Raw genomic sequence first — 26,443 nt, 5'->3', positions numbered from 1 at the left:
CTTCAATCTCCCAACCAGCAACCCTAAGTTTGTTCTCTATAGTTAAGAGTCTCTCTTAGGGTTTGCCTCTGTCTTTTTTCCCCCCTTTGTTCATCAATTTTGTTTCTTAAATTCCACATATGAGTGAAATCATATGGTATGTGTCTTTCTCTGGCTGACTTACTTCACTTAGCGTAATACTCTGTAGTTCTAACACGTCATTGCAAATGGCAAGATTTCATTCTTTTTTTGGTTGGGTAATACTATATATATATATTACATTTAATATATATAACATATAATACATATATACATATATTATATGTATGTATTGTATATTTATATATGATTATATATACTATAGAAGAATATATATTCTTTATTATTATATTTTATTCCATATATATTCTTTATTCATTCATTAGTCAATAGACATTTCAGCTCTTTCATATTTCAAATATTGCTAATAACGCTACTATAAACATATAAACATCAGGGTGCATGTGCCCCTTCAAATTAGTATTTTTGTATTTTGTATCCTTTGGGTAAATACCTAGTAGTACAATTACTGGATCATAGAAAAGTTCTATTTTTAACTTTCTGAGGAACCTCCTTACTATTTTATAGAGTGGATGCACCAGTTTATATTTCCACCATCAGCGCAAGATGGTTTCCCTTTCTCTGCATCCTTGCCAACATTTGCTGTTTTCTGTGTTAATTTCAGCCATTCCGATAGGTGTGAGGTGATATCTCATTGTAGTTTTGATTTGTATTTACTGATGATTAATGATGTTGGGCATCATTTCATGTGTCTGTTAGCCATTTGAATGTCTTCTTTGGAAAAATGTCTATTCATGTCTTCTGCCCAATTTGTTAACTGGGTTATTGGTTTTTTGAGTGTTGCATTGGTTAAGTTCTTTACAGATTTTGGATAGTACCCCTTTATCACATATGTCATTTGAAAATATTTTCTGCCAATCCAAAGGTTGCCTTATAATTTTGTTGATTGTTTCCTTCACTGTGCAAACCTTTTTATCTTGATGAAGACCCAGTAGTTCATTTTCACTTTCGTTTTCCTTATCTTTAGAGACATATCCAGTAAGAAGTTGCTACTATCAGAGAGATTGCTGCCTGTGTTCTCCTCTAGGGATTTGATGGATTGCTATCTCATATTTAGATCTTTTAACCATTTAGAATTTATTTTTGTGTATAGTGTAAGAAAATGGTCTAGTTCATTCTTTTTCATGTTGCTGCCATTTGTTGAAGAGACTGTCTTTTTTTCCATTGGATAGTCTTACTTGCTTTGTTGAAGATTAGTTGACCATATAGTTGTGGGTCCATTTCTGGGTGTTTTATTCTGTTCCATTGATCTATGTGTTTGTTTTTGTGCCAGTACCATACTGTCTTGATCCCTATAGCTTTGTAATGTAACTTGAAGTCCAGAAATGTGATGCCTCCAGCTATGCTTTTCTTTTTCAAGATTCCTTTGGCTATTTGGGGTCTTTTGTTGTTTCATATAAATTTTTGGATTGTTTGTCCTAGCTCTGTGAAAAATGCTATTGGTATTTTGATAGGGATTACATTAAATGTACAGATTGCTTCAGGTAGTATAGACATGTTAACAATATATTTTTTCCAATCCATGAACATGGGATGTTTTTCCATTTCCATTTAATTTCTTTCAAAACATTCTGTAGTTCTCAGAGTACAGATCTTATAACTTTTTGGTTGGATTTATTCCTAGGTTATTCTTATTGTTTTTGGTGAAGCTGTAAATGGGATCAATTCCTTGATTTCTCTTTCTGCTTATTTATGATTTGTGTATAGAAATACAACATATTTCCATATGTTGATTTTGTATCATGCAACTGTACTGAATTTGTGTATCAGTTCTAGCAAATTTTTGGTGAAGTCTTTTGGGTTTTCAACATAGCGTATCATGCTGTCAGTGAATAGTGTCTGTAAGATCTGTACGGCAGAAAATATTGTTTCTTTTTTTTTTTTTTAATCCATTCTGTTACCTTATGTCTTTTGATTTGAGCATTTGGTCCACTTATGTCCAGAGTGATTATTGATAGATAAGAATTTAATGCCTTTGCATTATTTGTTAAGTTGTTGCTTCTGGAGATTTTCTCCTTTCCATTTTAGTCTTCATCACTTTTTTTTTTTTTTTTCTCCCACTTAAAGAATCCCCTTTAGTATTTCTTGCAGGGAGGGCGCCTAGGTGGCTCAGTGGATTAAAGCCTCTATCTTTGGCCCGGGTCATGATCCCAGGGTCCTGGGATCAAGCCCTGCATTGGGCTCTCTGCTCAGTGGGGAGCCTGCCTCTTCCTCTCTCCCTGCCTGCCTCTCTGCCTACTTGTGATCTCTGTCTGTCAAATAAATAAAAATCTTTTAAAAAAATTAAAAAATTAAAAAAAGTATTTCTTGCAGGGCTAGTTTGGTGGGTCATGACCTTTAGTTTCTGTTTGTCTGGGAAACTCCTTCACTCTGCTTCTATTCTGAATGACAACCTTGCTGGACAGTGCATTTTTGGCTGTTCTGTTTGTTTGTTTGTTTTTCCCCCCAATTCAGCATGTTGAAAACATCTAACCACTCTCTTCTGGCTGGCTCCATTTCTGTGGAAAGATCTGCTGCTAATCTTATTTGTCTTTCCTTGTAAGTTAGGGACTTTTTTCAATCTTACTGCTGTTAGGATTTTTTCTGTGTCTCTGTATTTTGCAAATTTAACTATTATGTGTCTTAGTGTTGGCCGCTTTTATTGATTTTGATAGAAGTTTTCAATGTCTTCTGAATTTGGGTGTCTGTTTCCTTCCCCAGATTAGGGTAGTTTTCAGCTCTAACTTCCTCATATAACTCTCTTGCCTCTTTTGCTTCTCTTCTTCTGGTACTCCTATGATATGAATATTGTTTCACTTTGTGGAGTTAGTTGCTGAGTTTCCTGGGTCTACTTTCATGATACAATATTTTTCTTTTCCTTTTCATTTCAGCTTCATTTTTTTCCATCATTTTATCTTCTATATCACTTATTCACTCCTCTGCTTCTTCCATCCTTGTGGTCACTATATCCAGTTGGTGTCACATCTCAATTATAGCACTTTTTTTTTCCAGCCAGACTAGTTTTTAGGTCTTTTATCTCTGTGGTAAGGGACTCCCTGGCATCTTCTATGTTTTTCTCAAGCTCAGCTAGTATCCTTATGTTTGTTGCTTTAAATTCTGGATCAGGTATATTACTTATATCTGTTTTGATTCAATCCCTTGCCATCATCTTTTCTTGTTCTTTCTTTTAGAATGAATTTCTTTTTCTTGACATTTTGTATTAATCTCTGTCTTCTGTGTGTTATGAACACCTGTTATGTTTCCTGCTCCTGAGAGTAATGGCTTTATGAAGAAGAGGTCATATCCTATCCAGAACTTCAGGAACTTTATCTCATGTATGCTGTGTGCACTCTGTTCCTATGTTTTGCCTGGTCTTGCCCTCAGGTCAGGTCTCTGGGAGAATTCCTCCTTGCTTGTCATGGGGGTTGTTTGGAACTTGGCCAGATTATGGTGATTTTTGACTTAGTGTGTTCCTGTCTATTTGTTTAAAGAGTCATGATGTGGTGAAAAAATAATGAATACTGTTATGCTGAAAATAAATAATTTTAATTAAAAAAATTAAATGTAATAAAACTCAAAAAAATAAAAATAAATAAAAGCAAAAAAAAAATAAGAGTCCTGATATTATTTCCACTGGAGCTGAAATTCGACAGAACTCTATGGTCAGTAAAAGTGGTGCCTGGGGGAATTTTTGCTAGTCTTCTGAGTGAGGGGCCCTCTGCTTTTGTTCTCAGGCATAGTTGTCCAAGAAAAGCAGCACCAGCAGATCACAGGGAATGAGGATTTGTTACAAGATTCTTAGGTCTCCACTATTGGTGCTGTGCTGCTTACTGAAGTTAGTTTATGCTGAGTGGCTAGGGGTGAGAAATGGCACCAGCCCCTCCCTTACCCCCAGAGAGCAGTGTTTGCACCTGCTGCTATTTGAAAGTCCTACCAGAAGAATGAATAATCTCCCTCATGTGCCCCAGGTGTCCTTCAGATCCCTGCCTTCATCCTGTCTGTGTCTGCCCACCTAGAGGCCCTGCTGTGCAGTGCACTTGGGTTCTATCCCAGGCAGGCCTGCTGAAATTTAAAACTCCAAATTTTAAGGACCTGGAGTGGCACAGACCCATGTTCATCCTCTAGGGAAGGGTCTCACCATGCTGGGACTGATGAAGGTTTGTCCCAGAAATGTAATCATACCAACGGGTTAGAATGTGGAGTTTGAAATAAAGTGCAGCCAAAAGCTTTTGACCAGGTTAGCCACCCTCACCTGGGGTCTCCATAACTATGCTGAGAGATGGGGGAGGGTAATGCTACCTGCTAGCACTTTGTCCCCAGAAAGGCAGTCCCACTTCTCACAGATGTCCTCTGAGAAGGGGGAACCATTTCTCCCAGTGCATCTGAGGAGATCCTCAGATCATGCTGTCTGCCCTTGGTGCTCTGCCCCTCTTCTCCACAGGAGCACTGCAGCACTGTCAGGGCTCCACACTGACCATGCAGCAGACCTCTAAAACTAGTCTTTGACTTCCACTGGTTGTAAAATTCTTGAAAATCGGCGCCTCTTATTTTCCCAGTTAATGGTTTTGGTTGTTTTCCATGTGCAATACCTTGTACACTCTTCTCTCTATCTGTCGATCTCTCTCTCTCTCTCTTTCTCTACCCCCCTTTCTTTCCTATCTCTGTGACTAGGACTCCCTCCCCACTACAGCATCCAGAATCAGTTTCTTCACCAGACCACATCTTTGACTTCTTACCTTCTACTAGGTGTGTTCTTCACTTCCTCTAGTTGTACAGTTTGTTCTGTCAGTCCTCAGGTTGATTTCTTGGGTATTCAGAATGATTTGATATTTATCTATCTGTGTTGGAGGGCTGAGGCAAGCCTATGGTCCTCCGCCTACTTTTCCATCTTGGTTCCTCCTTCATCCTTTCCACCTTAGCCACATTGGTTAGTTGATGTTAAAGCCAAAATTTGTGGAGAAAAAGTTAGGAAAAAGTTATTGTGCCTTTTCCTTAGGGAAACAATTTATTGGTTATAATACCAAAAGCAAGAAAAGAACATGACACTTTAATACAATATTAAATTCCACTTAAAATCTTCTAAGTTTTTCCATTTAAAAAGAATATGACAATTTAATACAATATCAAATTCCACTTAAAAACTTTTGCTCTTCAAAAGGCATCAATAAGAATGGTAAAGAAAAAAAAAAGTGGTGTTTTTTTCTGGATAGACCTTCTTTTACATGTTGTGCTTCATTGTAATATGTATTTTTACTGTTTCAATTGCAACAAGTATTGAGGCAATTATTTATATTTACAAATAAAGAAGTATGTTTAGATAATTTAAAAGTCATTTTTATATGTTGCTAAGAGTTGAAATAGGCTAAGAACCTTGATGTTTTAATAGCTAGCAAAACGTTTTTTCCATGTTATTCATTTGTGGAAATATAAATCATATTAAAGTTATATTATGAATAAATATAATAATTGGGCTCAAAGCAACCATTATAAAGTGCACATTTGCCAAAATATCAGTTTTAGCTATATAGAATAGTATTCGTGTTTTGGAATAATTTAGTATATAGAATATATACTATGTAACAGCTATATAGAATAGTATTCATGTTTGGAATAATTTTTTATTATTGAGAGAATTACATTTTCCCATTGATCTTTAATTCACATTTTTGAGATAGGTAGTAAGAATTATTATGCCTCAATAGATGGAGACACTTATCTGAGAACATTTCATGTTTATATTTTTACCAGAGAAAATTTCATGTTTATATTCTTAGCTAGAGAAATCATATATCCACTTTTAATACAAAGTGAGGTTTTATCTGAGACAAATACATGTTTTTTATAGCAAACCAGTAATTTACATAAAAAATCAGAACTAAAATAAATAAAAATTTCAATAAGGTATGTCTATTCTTTTTTTTTTAAGATTTTATGTATTTATTTGACAGACAGAGATCACAAGTAGGCAGAAAGGCAGGCAGAGAGAGAGGAGGAAGCAGGCTCCCTGCTGAGCAGAGACCCTGATGCGGGGCTCAATCCCAGGACCCTGAGATCATGACCTGAGCTGAAGGCAGAGGCTTTAACCCAGAGGCACCCCAGGTATGTCTATTCTTAATACTGAAATATACTGTTATATTTTCAAATAAGTTAGAGGATTATGTATTGCAATATAACATACAACACAACAGTTGCCAATTATGTAAATAATTTACAAAGTTAACCCCTTGATAGATGATTCATTCTCTTTTAAAAATCTTCATATTTTTTGCAAATTCTTATGGAATAAGATTTTTCAAATGTTGTAAAAAGTAGAAAATTTTCCATAAGATTGAATCATAAAAATGTATCATTTTATGGATTAATTTAGAGCAATTAGGTAGATTATTTTTAGTTATCAGTATATTTCAGTTTTCTTCCAGGAATTACTCAAAAAGTATACATTATCAATATAAATTGTACACATTTCCTACTTTAAAGAAAAATGATTTTTCTTGACAAATTTTAATAATATATTTCTAGAAAGATATTAAATTATAGTAATTGAATTATAGTAAAATCCTGAAGGACAAACTACTAAAAGAGCAAACACAAAAGCACCTAAAACAGATGATAAGATAAAGCCTGTATTGTTCTTGCTGAAACATCTGTCTGGTATTTAAGACATTTGTACAAAATATTTTTATTGTTTATATTTAGTGAGTTTTACTGGATAGTTTTTTAATATGGAGAATGTCATATATATATTTAAGTTGAAAATATACTTGACTTGTAAAAGATTATCATAAATACAACAAAAGCCCAACCAAGAACATGATTAAAACAACATAAAAATCAAAGAATATCTAAGATCATGTTATCAAATTGATAAGAATTCACTTAAGGTATACATCAAAATTATTCATAGAACTATAAAAAATGCAGGTGAATATAATATAGCTATAAATTGGAGCAAACTCATGAGTGCAATATAAAAACAACCTTTGAATCAAGTAAGATAGCTGATAACAAATAGGAAATAATGATAAACAGTTTATTCAAAGTCAGTCTGGAATTATGAGCTACTAAAATTTTACTGCTGTGGCATCAGATCACTATACCAAATATTATATACTTTAAAAATAGCTTATTCACTACCTTGTTCATAAATATTGTAAGTTGTGATATTGACAACTAGAGGAATTTTCTTAGATATCTATCTTTTGTAGCTTTAGACATTTTCATTGACATTCTGAATTTCTGCTACAGAGTGATGTGGGGAAAAAATGAACCATATCATCAAGTAAGATAAATAAAATAAGAAAATGATTAGATATTCCAGAATTGTTTGATTTGAGTAATCACAATATACATTTTGTATTTTAATTAAAATGGTAAAAACAAATATTGTAGAATATTATATTATAGTCTCTATGTATTAGCATTTTGAAATCTGGTTTCTATCTCCAAATAGTAATTTGGATCTTCAAGTACAAGATTTTGATATTCCACATTCTGGAATAAATGCATATGATGGAAATAAGTTGATGTTATAAGGTTTAGTTATTATAATTTAGGTCCCCAAGTCAAGAAGATAAAATATTAAAAAGTGGAAATATAAGGTTTTATTACTATGACTCATATTCTCAATATCCATGCCTGAAATAGTTTATAACACATAAATATTTATCAATTCAAGCGTAATTGCACATATTTATAAATATGAGTATGTTTCATTTTAGTTTCAAAATATTAGCCAAAAATAAAAAAATTAATCTACCTTTAAAAAAATTTAACATCTTTAAAAATGACAAATCTATTAAATAATAAATCAATATTTTTTATAGATATGCACTGAAACTCCATGAAGATTTTTTTGAAACTTCTTTCTGTCTACAAAATAGAACCAGTGCTTTCTCCTTCATGACCAACCATACTTTTCTTATAAATTTAAAAATTCTTTATGTGTATAATTGTAATGCCATGGGCCATGTTTCTATCATTTTGTAAACCCAAAGAATGACACTAGAATAGCCTCAATACAACATTGTTAACTAAGATGATAACATAAAATTTTATTTGAATGTAAATTTTGGATAGTTAGGGAGAACTTTGTATGAATATCAGAGCAAGTTGAAACAGTTGAAAATCAAATAGTAAGGATGACACATTTTATCTTAAATTAAGAAATTAAGAATAATTAAGAAAAATTAAGAATAATGTTCAAAAGACCTGTACCCCTGGGGATAAAAATATATGTTTATAAAAAATAAAAAAAAATTAAAATTAAAAAAGACTTGGAAATAAAATTATACAGGTGCCAATCTGACTCCTCACTAATCTAAGAATATAAAGGATTTTATGAAATCAGAGAGCATCCTCTCTTTCAAACCAATATGCTTTTATTTTAAAGTTCTTTTTTTTTTTTTTTGGAATAACTTTAGATTCAATGAATGGTTGCCAAGAGCTGCAATAAATCACTGCATATTCTTTACCAGCTTTCCTGCATGCTGCATAACTGTGCTACGATTACCAAACTAATAAGTTAACATTGGGTTAATACAAGGATACAATACCATTAATTAAATGGTACAATACCATTAATTAAACTGCAGACTTTATTTGGATTTCACCAGAATTCCCTCCAGTGTAACTTTTTTCTAAGCCAGTATCCTATCCCGAATATAATGTCATACTTCATTGTCATGTCACCTTAGTATCCTCCAGTCTATGACAACTTCTTTGCCTTTCATTGTTTTTCATGACCTTAACACTTTTAAATAGTGTAGGTTGAGTAGTCTGTAGAATTCCTCTTTTTGGGTTTACCTGATGTTTTCTATTGATTAGATAGGGGTTATGGATATTTTTAACTTCACCCAGATGGAGTGTCCTTCACTATACAAATGAGGACATGATGTCAACATGAATTTTACTAGCGATGCTAACACTGATCATAATTAAGATTGTGTCTATCAGATTACTATTTCTGTACAATATTCATATCTATCATTTTTTTCCCACTATATTCATTAGACCTGTCTAGGTAACTCTTCAGGGGAGGCAAATTAAGCTCCAACACTGGGAAAGAGGACTATCAAAGAACATAAGTGAAAACAAATGTTAAAATATGTGTTAAAACATGTGAAAACAAACACTGGATTAATAATTATTATTTGGGATACACCATAGGGACTATGTAAATATCTTATTTCTTCTTAAAGTTTCACCCATTATTTATATTTTTGTCTGGGTATAATATACTTCATTGATAGTACCAGACAAGGTAGGGATCTTTAAGCTGACCCCTTCTTTAGGGTTATAGGGTAGAAGATAAAGATGGTAGAATCTCAAGAGTGGTGAAAGATTGAGTTGAGGCAAAACCTCTCTCTCTTATGCTATTACTGTAGCTGGTTGGCCAGGAGGCTCTTATCCCCTCGAAGCCATCTGGATCTTAAGGTCTGCCACCCTGTTGCTGTATCCAAACACCCATTATTATTATTATTTTTTTTTTTAAAGATTTTTTTTTTTTTTTTTTTTTTTTTTTTGGTCAGAGAGAGGGAGAGAGAGCAAGCACAGGCAGACAGAATGGAAGGCAGAGGGAGAAGCAGGCTCCCTGCCGAGCAAGGAGCCCGATGTGGGACTTGATCCCAGGACGCTGGGATCATGACCTGAGCCGAAGGCAGCTGCTTAACCAACTGAGCCACCCAGGTGTCCCACCCATTATTATTTTTTAAATTTTAATTCCAGGTATAGTTAACATAAGTTAGTTTAAGGTGTACAATATAGTGATTCAGTAATTTTATATATTACTCAGTGCTCATCATGACAAGTGTCCTCATAGTACCTTTCACCTATTTCACCCATTGCTTCACTTACCTCCCTCTGGTAACCATCAGTTTATTCTCTATAGTTAACAGTCTGTTTTTTGGTTTGTCTCTTCTTTTCTTCATTTGCTTCCTGAATTCCACATATGAGTGAAGCCATGTTGAATTTGTCTTTCTCTGACTGATCTATTTCACTTAGCATTACACCCTCTAGCTCCATTCATGTTGTTACAATATTTATTAGTGAATCTTACCTACAGCATTTATTGCTGAGGTGTTCTAATGATGATTTTTGTGTTTCTTTGGTTTGTCCAATACTACGTGTGTGTGTGTGTGTGTGTGTGTGTGTGTGTGTGTGTCTGTGTGTGCACACTTGGATATAATTAACTTTTTCTGATGGGTTCTTTACCTGTGTGACACTGAGGGGTTCAAATCCTGGTTAAAACCTGTGTGCAATTCTTCAGGCCTGATTGTAGACAGTGACTAAGGTCTTACCTGGAGAGCCTCATGGGAAAAATCTGCCTTCTCTCGGTTAGACTTAGAGCACAGATAGTTGCAGTCTCTGGAAGGAGTTGACATCAAGGACTCAGGCCTTTCCAGATCCTATTAGATTCCTAGCATATTTACACTTCTAGGTTCCCAAACCCCAGCATGTTCATTTCTATGTCTCTTTATCAGATGCCTTAGGCAGAAGTCTTCTTCAGGTATATCTCCTAAGGCCTCTTTTTGGGGACAGAGTGGAAAAGAGGTGAAAAGCTTAAAGACATTTTTCCGCTCCCTGACTCATTATTCAATATTTTCACATTCCTAGTCCTCCCTTTAGGCTGCTCCCTGACCCTGGGGTTCATAAAACTGCAAGTCTTTTGTTTGTGGCTCCTTTAAGGGTGAGATGGCCACCACATTAACCATGTTTATGCTGACACACCTCATTCTCAACCTGCAGAATTTGCAGGACAGATTATCAGAGAAATGAGATTCTGGAAGGGTGGTGAAGGAAGTTTTTTTCTAAGTTCCTTTTTTTTTTTTTTAAACTGAGAGCTGGGCTTTGTAAGTTCAAGTCAAGGCTCAGACTAGCAGAAAGAAGACACTGTGAGGCTGATAGCTAACAGGGTTACTAGGGGTCATGTAGCGTTGGAGACATTGGAATTCCCCAAATGAAGAGTGAAAAGACCTTGTTTAATATCTCGGGTATTCAGGTGAGACAAGCTGAAGGTCAAATAATTAAAGGCCACACCCTAGACTATAGGCCACAACTTGTTACTAGAACCTAACTGAAAAAAACTGATGAAAACAAGACCGAAATACACTAGTAGAACAAAACATAAAACCAGACCTGGGAAGATCGACAGGATCCACCAATAGTAGGATTGCCTGCCATAACAATATTCAACACTCCTAAAAAGAAGATAATATAATTAATGTCCACAATGTCTAACATGTAATTGACAAAATCCTGGATATGTAAAGAAATAGAAAAATGTGACTATTAAACCACTACTATGTGGTTTAATCTATGAAACAGATTCTAAGATGACCCAGAAGTAATAGAAACTTTAATTCAACTATTACATAAATTTTGATAAATGGAAGATATATGGTCAAAATCCCTAGAATAAACAATAAAATTATTTAAAAACAAATGTATACAAATTACTAAATGTAAAAAAAGAAGGCATAATACAAAACAACTATAAAAACAATAAATAAATAAATAAATAAATAAATAAATAAATACAACACACATATATACATACACACACAAATAATACACACAAGGAAGAAAGAAATCTAGGTAAACTACTTAACACTAATACAAAATGACTGACAGTTGGAATCATTTCATATGTATTAAAATTTAATTGAATAAAAATTATCATCACCAAAATGATCCCTTTAGGTATTTAAAACATTTAAATGATTATATAATTATTTTAATTTAATTTATTTTTTATACTCAGGCAGACTTTTAATGTATATGTTTTTGCTTTAAAATATACTGGCTTCCCAAATTATTCAAAATTATCTATTATATTTTGGTAATGGTTTTACTTTATTGTGCTCAATTTCCAGGTATCTCTACAGAAGGCAAAGTGAAAAGCTTCTAATGATGGAAATAGTAATTTTTCAGTAATATAAGTTTGTTTCATTTACTTTTACTACCCATGAATAGAGAAGAATGATGTTAGTAACAGCAAAATTTGTATTTTTTAATGTAAGTATACTAATTTTAGATTTAAGTTATGTTGTGAAAATAGCATTGCTAGATCATACTACTACTATTAAAATTTTGCCAGAAAAGATATTTTAGATGGAAAACTATTACCATTATTTGTGGCAAATATTTTAAACATCTGTCCCATATAAATATTGAATTCTAACACTGAGTTTGTCCCTTTCCTTCAAAAGCGGACTAGATTGTTCATAACCAAAACAAATGTGACTTCATTTTCAAGTTAAAAAACTTGAAGCATAAAGACACAACCATGTATAATATTATTAATAAAAGGCGAATATGCTTTCAGTGAAAAATAAGCATTTTGATTTCTATTGCTAAACTGACACAGAAATCTCAATTATATAGCCAATGGTCACAATTTGCAGGGTATTGTATCAATATGGCACTAAAGAAGATCAAGCTGAATAAAGAAAAAAAATTAATAAGAAATAATACATTTATAGGGCACCTGGGTGGCTCAGTGGGTTAAGCCTCTGCCTTCAGCTCAGGTCATGATCTTAGGGTCCTTGGATTGAGCCCCACATCGGGCTCTCTGCTCAGCAGGGACCCTGCTTCCCCCTCTCTCTTTGCTTGCCTCTCTGCCTACTTGTAATTTCTGTCTGTCAAATAAATAAATAAAATCTTCAAAACAAAAAAAGAATTAATACATTTAGTTTACTATATTGTTTTCTTCCAATTAGTAATTGCTGTCAATTACTGATTAATCATTTCTAGAGCATTTAATCTCAAGCATTTTTATAAGTGGATAATCAGTATATCTTTGCTGACTTTGACCTCTTGTAGTTAACCTTTATGGTCTTTCTATAAACTCTGTCTTCTCTTGGCCAAATTTGTGTTCTACTTGACATCTGACTTTGGCACTTGGCGGGGTGCAGGACTTCCTGCTTTTTTTTTCCTCCATAAATATTAAACTTCTCAGTATTTTGCATTGCCTAGCTTGTTAAGAAATGGAATATTTAGGGATGCCTGGGTGGCTCAGTTGACTAACTGTCTGCTTTAGGCCCAGGTCATTATCCCAGAGTCCAGGGGTAGAGTTCCATATTGGGTTCCTTGCTCCACAGGGAGGCTGTTTTTCCCTCTGCCTCCTCTGCCTGCCACTCCCCCTGCTGTGCTCTCTCTTTCTCTCCATCTCTAATAAATAAATAAATAAATAAATAAATTTTTAAAATCTTCAAAAAAAAAGGAATATTTAACTAAAATAATTAACAAAAAAATAATTTAATATAATGCCTATGACATTCTTATGTAGTGTTCTTTGAGAAGTAATTGGATTACGAATATATTTCCTGAAGCAACTATAACATAAATTCATTACACTAAATACCACAAAAATGAAGCTGAAAAAACAGGAGGATGTGAACAATAACTATTTCTATAGAAGATGAGTGGCTCCCTGCTGTATGACAATACTCCACCAATTAACCCAAGACAGGAAGAAATGTTATTTCTTGTAGCTCAGATGGAATTTTTATTATTTGGTTTTGTAAACCATCTTTCAAGGAATGTACTTTGTTGGGCACATGGGTGGCTCAGTGGGTTAAGCCACTGCCTTCGGCTCGGGTCATGATCTCGGTGTCCTGGGATCGAGTCCCGCATCGGGCTCTCCGCTCAGCAGGGAGCCTGCTTCCCTCTCTCTCTCTCTCTCTCTCTCTGCCTGCCTCTCCGTCTACTTGTGATCTCTCTCTGTCAAATAAATAAATAAAATCTTAAAAAAAAAAAAAAGGAATGTACTTTGTCATTATTTTAATCACATTAACCTTGTGATCATCATTCTAGGGCAAATGCTGAATGATGGTCATTTCATTGACTACACAGTTTCAACTGGTAAAGTGGACTGTAACTGTGTCTGGTAGCAGAGGTAAGAGTACCATTCTACCCATTCTACTCAGATAAGATTATTATAGTAGGCTGTCCAGTTCTTCTGATATCTGGTGTCCTCCATGCAAGATACAAGAGGATAGGTGAGCAAATAGAAAAAAAAAAATCAGAATTTACAATTACTAGTTATTAACTTGAAAAAAACTCTAACATTCCTAAACAAAATCAGCTAAAACACCAGATTGATTTTTTTTTTTTAAGATTTTATTTATTTGACAGACAGAGATCACAAGTAGGCAGAGAGGCAGGCAGAGAGAGAGAGGAAGAGAAGCAGGCTCCCTGCTGAGCAGAGAGCCAGATGTGGGCTCAATCCCAGGACCCTGAGACCATGACCTGAGCTGAAGTCAGAGGCTTAACCTACTGAGCAACCCAGGTGCCCCCCAGATTGATTTTTGACAAGGTACTCAACATACCTTCTTGAAACTAGATAATTTACTAGTATTTTAGAATAAATATTGAACTCAATCACCACCAAAAATTTCAGACCGTCAAATTGACTGTATTCCTTTGACCTGTCTATTTAAAACACAGAGATAAGAAACTACTAATTCCATTTTCACAGGGAAATTTAATTACCAGATCCTGTTTGTAAGAATTTAGACTGTACTTTTTTATTATAAATTATAAAACACAAAGTAATTCTGGAGTATAATTTGAGTTAAATGATATATTTTTATTTTATTTCATTTTTAAAATTTTTTTCAGTGTTCCAAGATTTATTGTCCATGCACCACACCCAGTGCTTCATGCTATCACCCCTTATCACCCACCACTATTTTTATAGTCTTCCCTTATAGCAAAATAAATTTCATGAATTATGTTTCAATTATGTATTTTTAAATTTTTTCTCCATATTTTCCACTGACTTATTCATTTATCCCAGGTTTTTTGTTTGTTTGTTTTGAGGCATTAGTAAGTTTGAATACTGAAATCTAATGTAGCTTGAAGTTTAATGGGAGAATTTTTTAATTTTTTAAATTGATAATGCTAAGAAATCGATAATTCTAACTAAGCACAGTTAATATAGATGTGTATATACATACACATATCTATACTCAGATTGATACGTACATACTTAACATACATCTTTGTGTTTATCTATCTAACCACTGTGAGATAGACTGAATTGGGCAGGAAAATAAAACCTAAAATAAGTCAGAGAAACACAGAGTATAGACAGTATATCTCCTAGTTAGAAAAGGATTATGCATTCAGAAGAAAAGCATAATCGTTTCTTCATGTGATTTTTCTCACTTTATCCTCTCATTTTCTTTAGCTCTTAAAACAAAACCCTTAACTTTAAACATTGTCCCCATTAAATGTTAAGTTTGTCTAGCTTTGCTTTATTTTAATCATAATGTCTTACCTTCATATGCTGTGATGACATGCTACTAGCTACACAGAATTTTAATATGGTATAGAAAGATTAATATTGCATTTTATCTGACACTTCTTATTGCAGCTGAGATATTTTAGATATTCTCAAAGTTATTTATTTTATGATACAGAAGGTATGGAGAAGTTTTAAGGGAAATCAATCATAAATATTCAGACATTTGGCTTATTATTTTTTGAAGTAAAAATTACAATTAACCTCTCCTCATTTTGGATGAGCTGATCTTATTTTTAAGGGGTTTCAGCAGAATTTATGTAAGTTTTAAAGATTATAGGTGTTGTTTAATGAGTATTATTTATAGTTTTGAAGTTAGTCATTTGCACATGCACTTTATGTATTTAATATTACTGAAATCAAAACTACATAAACATGAGTTATCTTTATAAAATGCTCTATGTGTTTCATTCCTTATGGCAACTTAATGCAGTGATGCTTTATACCACACCAAGCAGCAAATGTTTGTTAACTCTCAATTATTTTATTGAAGTAAGCAGATTTCTGACAACCATCTGTTTAGAGTGTGCTTATTTCTGTTAATAAATCCATTTGAAAGTGAAATAGTCATTAAACCAAGGAAGTAAGCATAGCATCTCTGGGAAGTTGGAGCTATATATATTTTGTGACACATCCTGTGCAACTTTAGTTATAGAGAACAAAATGGGTGGAAAATTTGTACTAAAATTAAAAAAACATTTTATTTATATTGGGCTAATATAAATATTAGCTTTAATGCAAACCCATTAAAAATATATTTTAGTTTTAAAAATTTATATAACTTGTATTAATATCAGAAAGGTATAATGAAGCATTAACAGCATTTTTGGCATTTCACTCTGAATATTTCATGTTTGTACCTTTTTTTAACTCTGTATTTTCTTTCTCTAGCATCCCCAAATGCTATGCATTTTATTGACTATTTGAATGTAGCTAATTAATTGTTTTAAAGATAATATGTGGTGACTTTCCTCAAGTGAACCATGAATGTTATAAATTATATAAATGTTTGAATGCATTCACTCTGGAACATATGACATAGAATTGCTTGGTGGAAATCAACTTGATCACAAATCAATGTCTGCAATTCTAGGTGTCAGCCAATTCACTTTCATTGATATTTAAAATCATTTTTTATTTTGTTTTCAATGGAATCTTTATGTAACTCTCATCTTTCCTAGTTTGCATTCAAATACACTTATATTGTACCTGGGTTTCCTTTCTTGGTGAAGACTGCCTAGATTTGTAAGGTGATTTTTATAGTTTGCAAAATGAATTTCTTTTTGCATTCTATATTCTATGTTTAAAGTTAGATCAAACCAAACATACCCTTCATTTTTAAAAATTTTTAAAAAGATTTTATTTATTTAAATATGTATGTATGTATGTATGTATTTGGAGGGGTTAAGGGCAAGGGAGAGGATGAGGGAAAGGATCCTAAGGAGACTCTGCACTGAGTGTGGAGCCTGAAGCAGGGGGCTCAATCTCAGGACCCTGAGATCATGACCTGAGCCCAAAACCAAGAGCTGGATGCTCAACCAACTGAGCCAGGTAGGCACCCCCATACCCTCCAAATTTGATGAAAAATTTGAGAAGATATTTTTGTCGTATTTTAACTAATAGAAACCATTTTTTACAGTCACCTTTTCATTAACAGTCTAGGCAGCCTAGGATGATATGAAAAGTTCTTTTGAGGGAAACGTGATGAAATAAAAATGGTCTATGGAGAATAAAAGTTTAAAAGTATGTTCATACATCCCAATTAGAACATGCCTAAATCTCCTCCCATAGATATTTCTTTAATCTAATCAAATTACTACTAGGACCAGATGATGAGGATGGAAGACCCATGTCTTGGTTCCTTGTTATGATGACAAGGCTGGCCTGGGGAATAGAAAAATCATCATCTAAACTGGACTAATATCTCTGTCATTAAGAACTGAGTGAGGGGCACCTGGATGGCTCAGTGAGTTAAGCCTCTGCCTTTGGCTCAGGTCATGATCTCAGGGTCCTAAGATTGAGCTCCACATCGGGCTCTCTGCTCAGGTCATGATCTCAGGGTCCTAAGATTGAGCCCCGCATCGGACTCTCTGCTCAGCAGGGAGCCTGCTTCCCCCTCTTTCTCTGCCTGCCTCTCTGCCTACTTGTGATCTCTCTCTCTCTTTCAAATAAATAAATAAATAAATAAATAAATAAATAAATAGTTTTTAAAAAGCCGGCTGCGAATGGTCTTTGGGAATATCAGCAAGAATATCTTGATTGTTTCAACATCATCAAGAAACACAAAAATTCAGGATGTCAATGGAGGAAGGAGGTCACAGCAGAATTTATGCTGTGCTTATACCTGGAATGAGCAGCCATGCAGAGTCAGAAGCAATATAAGTGGCACAGATGGGTGATAAAACAAGGAAATATCAGATTAATATCACTCCTAACAGAATATAGATATGAGATGTTTGGGGAAGATAATTAAGAGAATACTATCAAAAAGTTGAAATTGATTTTTATTTTTCTAAAAATTTCACCTACTCTTTACCACAAAGGAAGAGAAAGGGAGCTTCCATATGCCTCCTTGTCTGTGAATGTTACCTCCTATGATATTCTGATAGAAAGTGATAAGACCCTTTCCCATATAATAGAATATCTAAATTACCAAAATTTTATATATCATATGGCAATATGTATAAAGATCACTTTTGACTATCTACATTCTGGTTTGTAAGAGACTATAATTAATTTTATTTTTCATATGATTCATGAATAACCAAATTATTTTATTATTTTATCAAAGTAAATGGGCAAAAGGCTGGTGACACAGATAATCTACTTTAAGAAATATGAAAAAAGTTATTAAAAGTATAGTCATAGAATGAATATTAGGCATAGCTCTGAGATATAGAAATGATTCAATATAGAACCTAAAAATACTCACAAAAATTGGTTAGTATTGGTAAAACTAAATGAGCACATGGATATAGTCTTACATATGGGGAAAATAAAAAGCATCAATAAAACAAGAAAGTATGTGAGAAATCTTCAGAATTTTTCTGCACAAAATAGCAGATTAAATAGAGAAATTTTGAGTAGAAAATGTTTTTCTCTCTATAATTCCTTCAGTGCAGGGATTCTCCCCCAATACATTTGTTGCTAGTGAGCCTCTAAATCATAGGACCCATCACCACTAGCACAGAGATGGATAGATGACTTGCATAGTCATAGAATCCCATCAAATCTAAAAGCACTGAGTGATGGAATGGGTAAGAAATGAACCCAAGTAAAGTTCCAAGGCTACTGAAATAAAATAATTCTGACTTATGATTGCCCAAGTTAGTTTTAGGTATGTGTAAGGCTTCTATTAAATCGAAGTTGAAAATGAAATTGTTTAATTCATGTGTCTAATAATGTGGTATTAGTTGATTATAAGTTAGTTTGGGTGCAAATGCTGATCCTGTAATACCTGGCTGAATATAGCAATTCTTGCTTAACCCACAGTGAATAAGCTAAAATTCTACCTTTAGTACATTGGGCCTCAGATTATTTTTCACTGATGCTGAAGTTTACAGGAATTTATAGAAATATCACCAGGGTGTTGGAGTAGGTTGGATACTTCTTGTTCTTTCAGGTGATAGGTATATTTAATTAAATGCTATGATATTTAAAGTACAGAAAATATGAACATGCAATCTATTGCCCTTTTTTTAGTCTAGAGTAACTCAAAATGGATCATTGTTAGTTTATCATATGACTTACTGACTTGCATAATCATTTTTATTTTTTTTTTAATTCTAAGATAGTCACCTTGACCAATGGCTGTGGATAAAACTATGAAAGATAATATTGTGATATAGGAAAAGACAGAGGCTTGAGGGGATTTTGATCATTTAAGCCTTTCAAAAGACATTCTGGTTTTTACTTCCTACATGAAAAGAGAAATAATTTCTTCCCATTAAATACCTAGGTTAATTGTAAATATGGGGTTTCATTGGGAATAAAATTTACAGTTTCATCTATATCAGGTATATTGATTCAGGACAAAAATCTAAGTTGAGAGGTGAAACATGTGGATTCTGGCAGGTACTAAAGCATTTTGCTAAATAAAATCTGAATTTAAAAAACAGAGATTAGGGGTGGGAGGTTGGGGTACCAGGTGGTGGGTATTATAGAGGGCACGGATTGCATGGAGCACTGGGTGTGGTGCAAAAATAATGAATACTGTTATGCTGAAAATAAATTAAAAAAAATTAAAAAAAACACACACAAAAAAACAAAAAAACCTGCCACTTACCAAAAACAAACAAACAAACAAACAAAAACAGATTAGAATCCTGGACCATGATTTGCATAATGTTTATATCTGTCTAGGAGTCAGAGGATTGGCAGCCTTTATAGATTTTAAGAGGATTGAATTACAAATGATACACTAGTCTAATAAACTGTTCTTTTTTATTAAATAAACTACAGTTTTGTTTTGGGATAATACGGATTTAGCATACTTTGCCTCTCTCACTTAATAACAGTGGTACAAATAGGACAGAATGCATGCAGCAACTATATGAAGACTGAGCAGAGTAAATAGCAGTATGTGAAGCAGCAATAAGCATCAAGGTCTGAAGTATGACCCAACTGGCTATGAATGAATTGACCACTTCTTTCCCTCAAGGAAAGGAGAAAGGCTCAGTATAACTGTAATATAATCTATAATCCAAAATGAGCTCATTGGCACAGAAAGTTCTAGTCCTATATTTCTAACTTGAGGAGACAAACAGGAAAATACTTCTTCATAATGAGGAAATATAGTTATTTTTCTTTCCTCCCTTTTCTCCATTCTTTCTTCTTCCTTTCCATAATAATTAACCAATAGAGGCAGCAACCAGTAGAAGAGTCCAACAGGAGCCAAAACTTTGAGGGAAGGAAACTCTTAGAGCAGAGATCCCGTGACAGTGGAACTACCCTTATTGCTATCTACATTTTTCTCCTTTTTTACCCTTCCAGTGCTAGACCATGGATGTGTTACCAACATGAAAAAACATGGAAGAGTAAAGTACATATAAGCTCAGGTTTCTAACAGGATGGCCAAAAAGGGGAGCTGTAGGAAACGAAAAAGTTTAGGGGAAATGATGGAGATGATGAAACTCATAAAAGTAACGCCTTAAAACTCCAGAATTTTACCTGACCCACAGGTGCATATATCTGATCTTAACTAGCATATCAAAAACTTTGAAAACTGTGTTAATAGATCACTTGTCAAGTCACTGGGTGACACACAAACAGGGAAGATACAAGAGTAGAAGAGTTTAATAAAGAAGATGTGATATAGATCTACACACACACACACACACACAGGAATATTACTCAGCTATCAAAAACAGTGAAATCTTGCCATTTCAAGGATATGGATGGAATTAGAGGGTATTATGCTAAGCGAAATAAGTCAGTCAGAGAAAGACAAATCCTGTATGATTTCACTCGTATGCAGAATTTAAGAAACAAAACAGATTAACATAGGGAAAGAGAAGGGAAAATAAAATAAAAAACAAAGAGGGAGGCAAACCATAAGAAACTCTTAACTATAGGAAACAAACTGTGGGTTGCTGCAGGAGAGGTGGGTGGGAGAGTGGGTTAATTGGATGGGCAATAGGGAGGGCACTTGATATAATGACCATTGGATATTACATGCAACTGATGAATCACTAAATTCTACCCTTGAAATTAATACCAAGCTATATGTTAACTAAATTGAATTTATAAAAAAATTAAAAAAAAATAGTTACTCTGAAAAAGAGAAGGAAGTCACAAAGCTGAAGAAAACAATCACTGAACTGAAAAATACACTAGAAGTGTTCAACAGCAGATTGGATGACAGTAGAAATATGAAGCAGCAAATTGGAAGATAAAGCAATGGACTAACCTGGAAAATAACAATGAAAAGAAAAAAAATGTTTTAAAGGAATGAAGATAACTTAAGGGACTTCTGAGAGGACATCAAGCAGAATAACATTTACATTATTGGTTCCCCTGAAGGAGAAAGAGAAAGACAAAGGGGCAGAAAAATTATTTGATGAAAAAATGCCTGAAAACTTTCCTAATCTAGGAAAGGAAACAGGCATCCAGGTCTAGGAAATCCAGAGAGTTCTAAATAAAATTTACCTAAAGAAAGCCACATGAACATACATTATAATTGAAATGTCAAAAGTTAAAGATAGAGGATCTTAAAAGCAGCAAGAGGAAAATAAATTGTTGAGCTGCAAGGAAAATCCCATAAGCTATTGAGCAGATTTCTCAGCAGAAATTTTGCAAGCTGGAGAGAGTGGCATAACATATTCAAAGTAATGAAAGGAAAACAAAACAAAACCAACAACAACAATAACAACAACAAAAACTCAACAAAGAATATTCTACCTGGCAAGGTTATTATTCAGATGTGGAGGAAAGAAAGTTTTTCAGACAAGCAAAAGCTAAATAGAAGTTCACCACTACTAAACCAGCTTTAGAAAAGCTACTGTGTGATCCAGCAATTCTACTATTGTATCTCTCCAAAGAAAACTAAAATACTCAAAAACATATATGCACTCCTGTATTCACTACAACATTACTTTTAACAGCCAAGATATAGAAACAACCTAAGTGTCCTTGAACAAGTGGATGGATAAAGAACATGTGGTATATATCCACAAAAAAATACTAGTAGGACATAAAAAAATGAAATTTTACCCATTGCAACAACTAGGATGGATTTTGAAGGTACTATGCTAAGTGAAACAAATCAAAGACAAACATTACATGATTTCATTCATATGCAGAATTGGAAAACAAAACAAATGAATAAAGCAAAACCAAATAAAAACCATACTCATAGATACAGAGAACATATTGGTGGTTGCCAGAGGGGAGGAGCACTGGGGGGTGGTGTGAATCGGATGAAGTACAAACTTCCAATTATAAAATAATTAAGTCATGGAGATGAGGGTACAACATGGGAAATATAATCTGTAGTATCATAACTTTGTAAGGTGGAGGGTAACTAAACTTATTATGGTCACCACTTTGTAATGTATACGTGGTTGTATACCTGAAACTAATAATATATTATATGTCATTTATACCTCAGTTGATAAATTTTAAAAAAGGAAGTGTTTCACAATTCAAAATCAACACTTACCATTGGAAATATATTTGAGTGATTTTTGATAATGTGTTGTTTTCCTGATAAAGATTTTACCTTACAAGGGCAAAGTCTATTTCTGACTTTAATGAACTATTACCAGTGCTTAGTCCAAATGACAAATAGTAAATATTCTTAAATATGTTTAGTGATAAATGAAAGAATTAAATAAAATTTATTTTCATTTTCAAAAATTTTTTAATGTATACATTTCCCCTATTCTAGGTGTTTTATAATTATTTCATTATAATAAAGCTTTGTTGGGATCTAATTTTTTTATATGTCTTCAACTTTCAATATTTTGATAAAACCATTACAGCATAATTCTGTCTTTATTATATTTCACATTTCACATCATTTTAATATGTTAAAATTTTACTAGTCTATCAAACTATGTTTTTAATTTGTTTAACAAAAAATAAGTAGAATTTTATGTAGAATATTCTAACTATAATCTGATTTTTCTAATGCTTAATGTTAAATTTAACTTCTGGCAACTATATTAACACTTTATGTTCAGTCAAATGATTTAATATATAGTATCCCGTACCTTTAAAAGGGTAGTAAAAATTTTGAATGTGTCTTTTCTCATTCATTTCCCCTTACAGGCTTTACAAAATGGCTATATAGTTAGACAATAACAAGGCAGTCAAATAAGTCATTGTGTTTAATTATTCAATAGATATTTATGGAACACTATTATGTGTCAGCAATGTGATAGGCATTAAGAAAAAGTCAAAGAAGAATAAGTCATGCTCTTTGCCCTTGGCATGTATTCAATCTCTCTGGCAAGAAATGTGCATGATGAGGAAGTGCAATCCATTGTAATGAGCACGAAAAGAAGGACAAAGAAAAAATTGTTTTAACATCAAGGCAGCATCTCCAGATAAGTAAGGATAAAAGCTTTGATTAAGTGTTCTTTATGCATACCCATGAAGAATAAGTCTATCAGTCAGAAAAAAAGGAGAAAACACAACTATAGACAACAAGTACAGAGACATATAAGGGTATGGAGGTGGTGAGAACTCTTAAGATCTCTCTTAGCAAATTTCAATGTTCAGCACAGTATTAATTATAGTCTTACAGGCAGTCAGTTAAGCATCTGCCTTCAGCTCAGGTCATGATCCCAGGGTTTTGGGATACTGGGCTCCTTGCTCATTAGGGAGCCTGCTTCTCCCCTGCCTGCTACTCCCCATGCTTGTGCTTGCTCACTCACTCTGTCAAATAAATAAATAAAATCTTTTAAAACAATTATAGTCATTATACTGTACATTACATCTCCAGAACTTATCTTACAACTGGAAGTTTGTTACCCTTTGACTAGCTTCACTCATTTCCCCAGCTCCCCAGGTTTAACATTTTCTATGAACAGAGAAGACTGCAAGGAGGATTCAGAATATGAGTTAAACACAGCACCAAATGAAAGGACAGAATCCTCGACTGTGTAAAGCTTGATTGGAATCAAAGGTATATATAAGAGGATTGCAACTTTTCATGAAGATACAAAAAAAGAAGGAGATTTGGCTGGTTTATCTAGGATCTAAATTGAGAACTAAAGTTTTTCTGAGTCAGAATGGCAGTTTCCATGCCTTTCACAGCCCTTAAGGAGATTACTCTACTTGTATACTCAGTGTAAAGGCCCAGAGATTGTGATTATTATAATGGTGGCAGGACACCTGAGGCTATGTTCAGGTACAGAACATCAGGTGATTATACATTATATATTGGATATTTTTATGCCCTGCTTTTGAGAAGACACGAAATTTATATGATTCAATAAATGCTTGTGATTTATTTTTATTTATCATCTGTAGATATGATAATATTAAGAATGCAGGGCAGGGACACCTGGGTGGCTCAGTGGGTTAAGCCTCTGCCTTCGGCCCAGGTCATGATCTCAGGGTCCTGGAATCGAGCCTTGCATTTGGTCCTCTGCTGGGCAGGGGGCCTGCTTCCCCTTCTCTCTCTGTCTGCCTCTCTGCCTACTTATGGTCTCTCTCTCTCTGTCAAATAAATAAATAAAATTAAAAAAAAAATGCAGGGCAATATGAAAAGATTCTCTTTTTGTCCTGACCTGAGGCCTACAACATGACTTAAACCTTTGAAACACCTTAAAATCTTCAGGTCCATTAAGCCCATCAGTGTCTTCAGATACATGCCAAGTTTACAGAGATTCTTGTAAGCACAGTGTTCTGAAAAGAAAAGAACCAACATTCTCAATTACCTTGATGCTGAGGCCTTACTGTCTCCACATCTACCTGGCACAAATTTTATCACATATAAATATGACTTACTCATTTCCATAAATGTACCACTGAGGAAACGTAAAGATGGTATGAAGCTAACTGTGAATAAGTTTGAATTTTATTTACTTAGGAACATTTTTTAAAAACCAAAGAGGTACTTGAAAAGAGCACATGGCTCAATTATTTATCAGCAGAGAGTATTGTTTTAATGACAATGCCATTTTCATTAACATCTCAATTTTAAAATCCAGAAAGATATCTGGTTATCATTCACTACAATAAAGTTTGTTTTTTACCATATGTCAATTTCTATATGTAGTAGTTATTTCCAGAATTAGGTTCCTAAAATCATAATATTGCTTTAATATTTTTAATATCCTTGAGGTATATTTCAAATATAAATATCTTAACATTTTAGTATAAAATAAAACTATGGGAATTTTTATAAATTCATTAAGAGTATGAAAATTCTGTGCAAATTAAAACAAAAAATATGAACTGCATGGGGGATGGGGAGATGACATTTATGGAAGACTTTGATTAGCTGTGCTTTTCTTTTTTATTTTCTCCCCAGGGTTACCACTTAAGCTCAAATGAACTGTATTGATTATAAAAAAAAAAAAACCTATATCTTGTATTTGACTGTTGTTACACACTTTATGAGTGGAAAAGTCCCAGGATATGATATTTATTCTTGCTGAGTTGCAGAATATAACAGCATGATGCAAATATATCTCAGTAAATTATGAAATATGCATATTTAGCTTTTTTGGAAGTTTTCCATATGAAAGTTTTACGTGAGTCTGGGAGGAAGTATTTTCAGTGCTCAGGAGGTTGTGATCACAGCTGCTTTGCAGTAGAGTAATAGCCAAATTAGCAGTTTTTTCTCTGCTATAAAGCAGCAGCATCTCCGTTTATGATCAACCAATTGATCAGACAATGGAGGTTCTAGTACAGACACCGTAGTGGGTGTTTGATCTTCACAAATCATTCTTAGAAGGCAAGATTTTGTAATAAACAAAATGTAGTGTTTTCTTTTTTTTACTGCCCATTGTAATATAGTAAACATTTCATCTTAGTTTTAAACTGGTACTTTTGGGGTGTTTTTGTTTTGTTTTAGCTTTGGTTTTGCTGATTCTTTGGCAGTTATTCCAGGATACTTAAAAAAATCTGCTGATGTTCCACATTAAACGCTAGTAGAAAAATGTAACTAATGGACAATCTGCTGAGATAACATACTGGTTCTCTATTTCCTCTACTGCTGTTCTATATTTTTCGTGCTTTTGCATGAAAAGAGGATAGTATTTTGCTAAGGAACCAATCTTCTGTTTCTATTTTTCTCTCATTTGATAATTTTGCTAAAAATGCTACAATTTTGTTACAAAAAGAGGGTATTTGAAACCAGTTCCTTAAATATCAGTCCTATGACATCACCTCCAGATTCACTTTTAGGAATATTACCTTAATCAGATTATGCCTGCTGCTGAACTTCCGTGAACACGCCCATTACGGAAGCTGTGCCAGATACTTTACATGGAATCTCTCATCCTCACCACAGCCTTCAAGATTCTTATTTTCCTCATTTCAGTGATAGATGCTTCTATTTCTTTCAACTAGAGAAATGATATACTTGATCAAGAACTTACCATCTAC

Source organism: Mustela erminea, chromosome 15 (genome assembly GCF_009829155.1).
Source record: "Mustela erminea isolate mMusErm1 chromosome 15, mMusErm1.Pri, whole genome shotgun sequence".
NCBI classification, from domain to species: domain Eukaryota; kingdom Metazoa; phylum Chordata; class Mammalia; order Carnivora; family Mustelidae; genus Mustela; species Mustela erminea.
Note: the sequence above shows the minus strand (reverse complement) of the source record.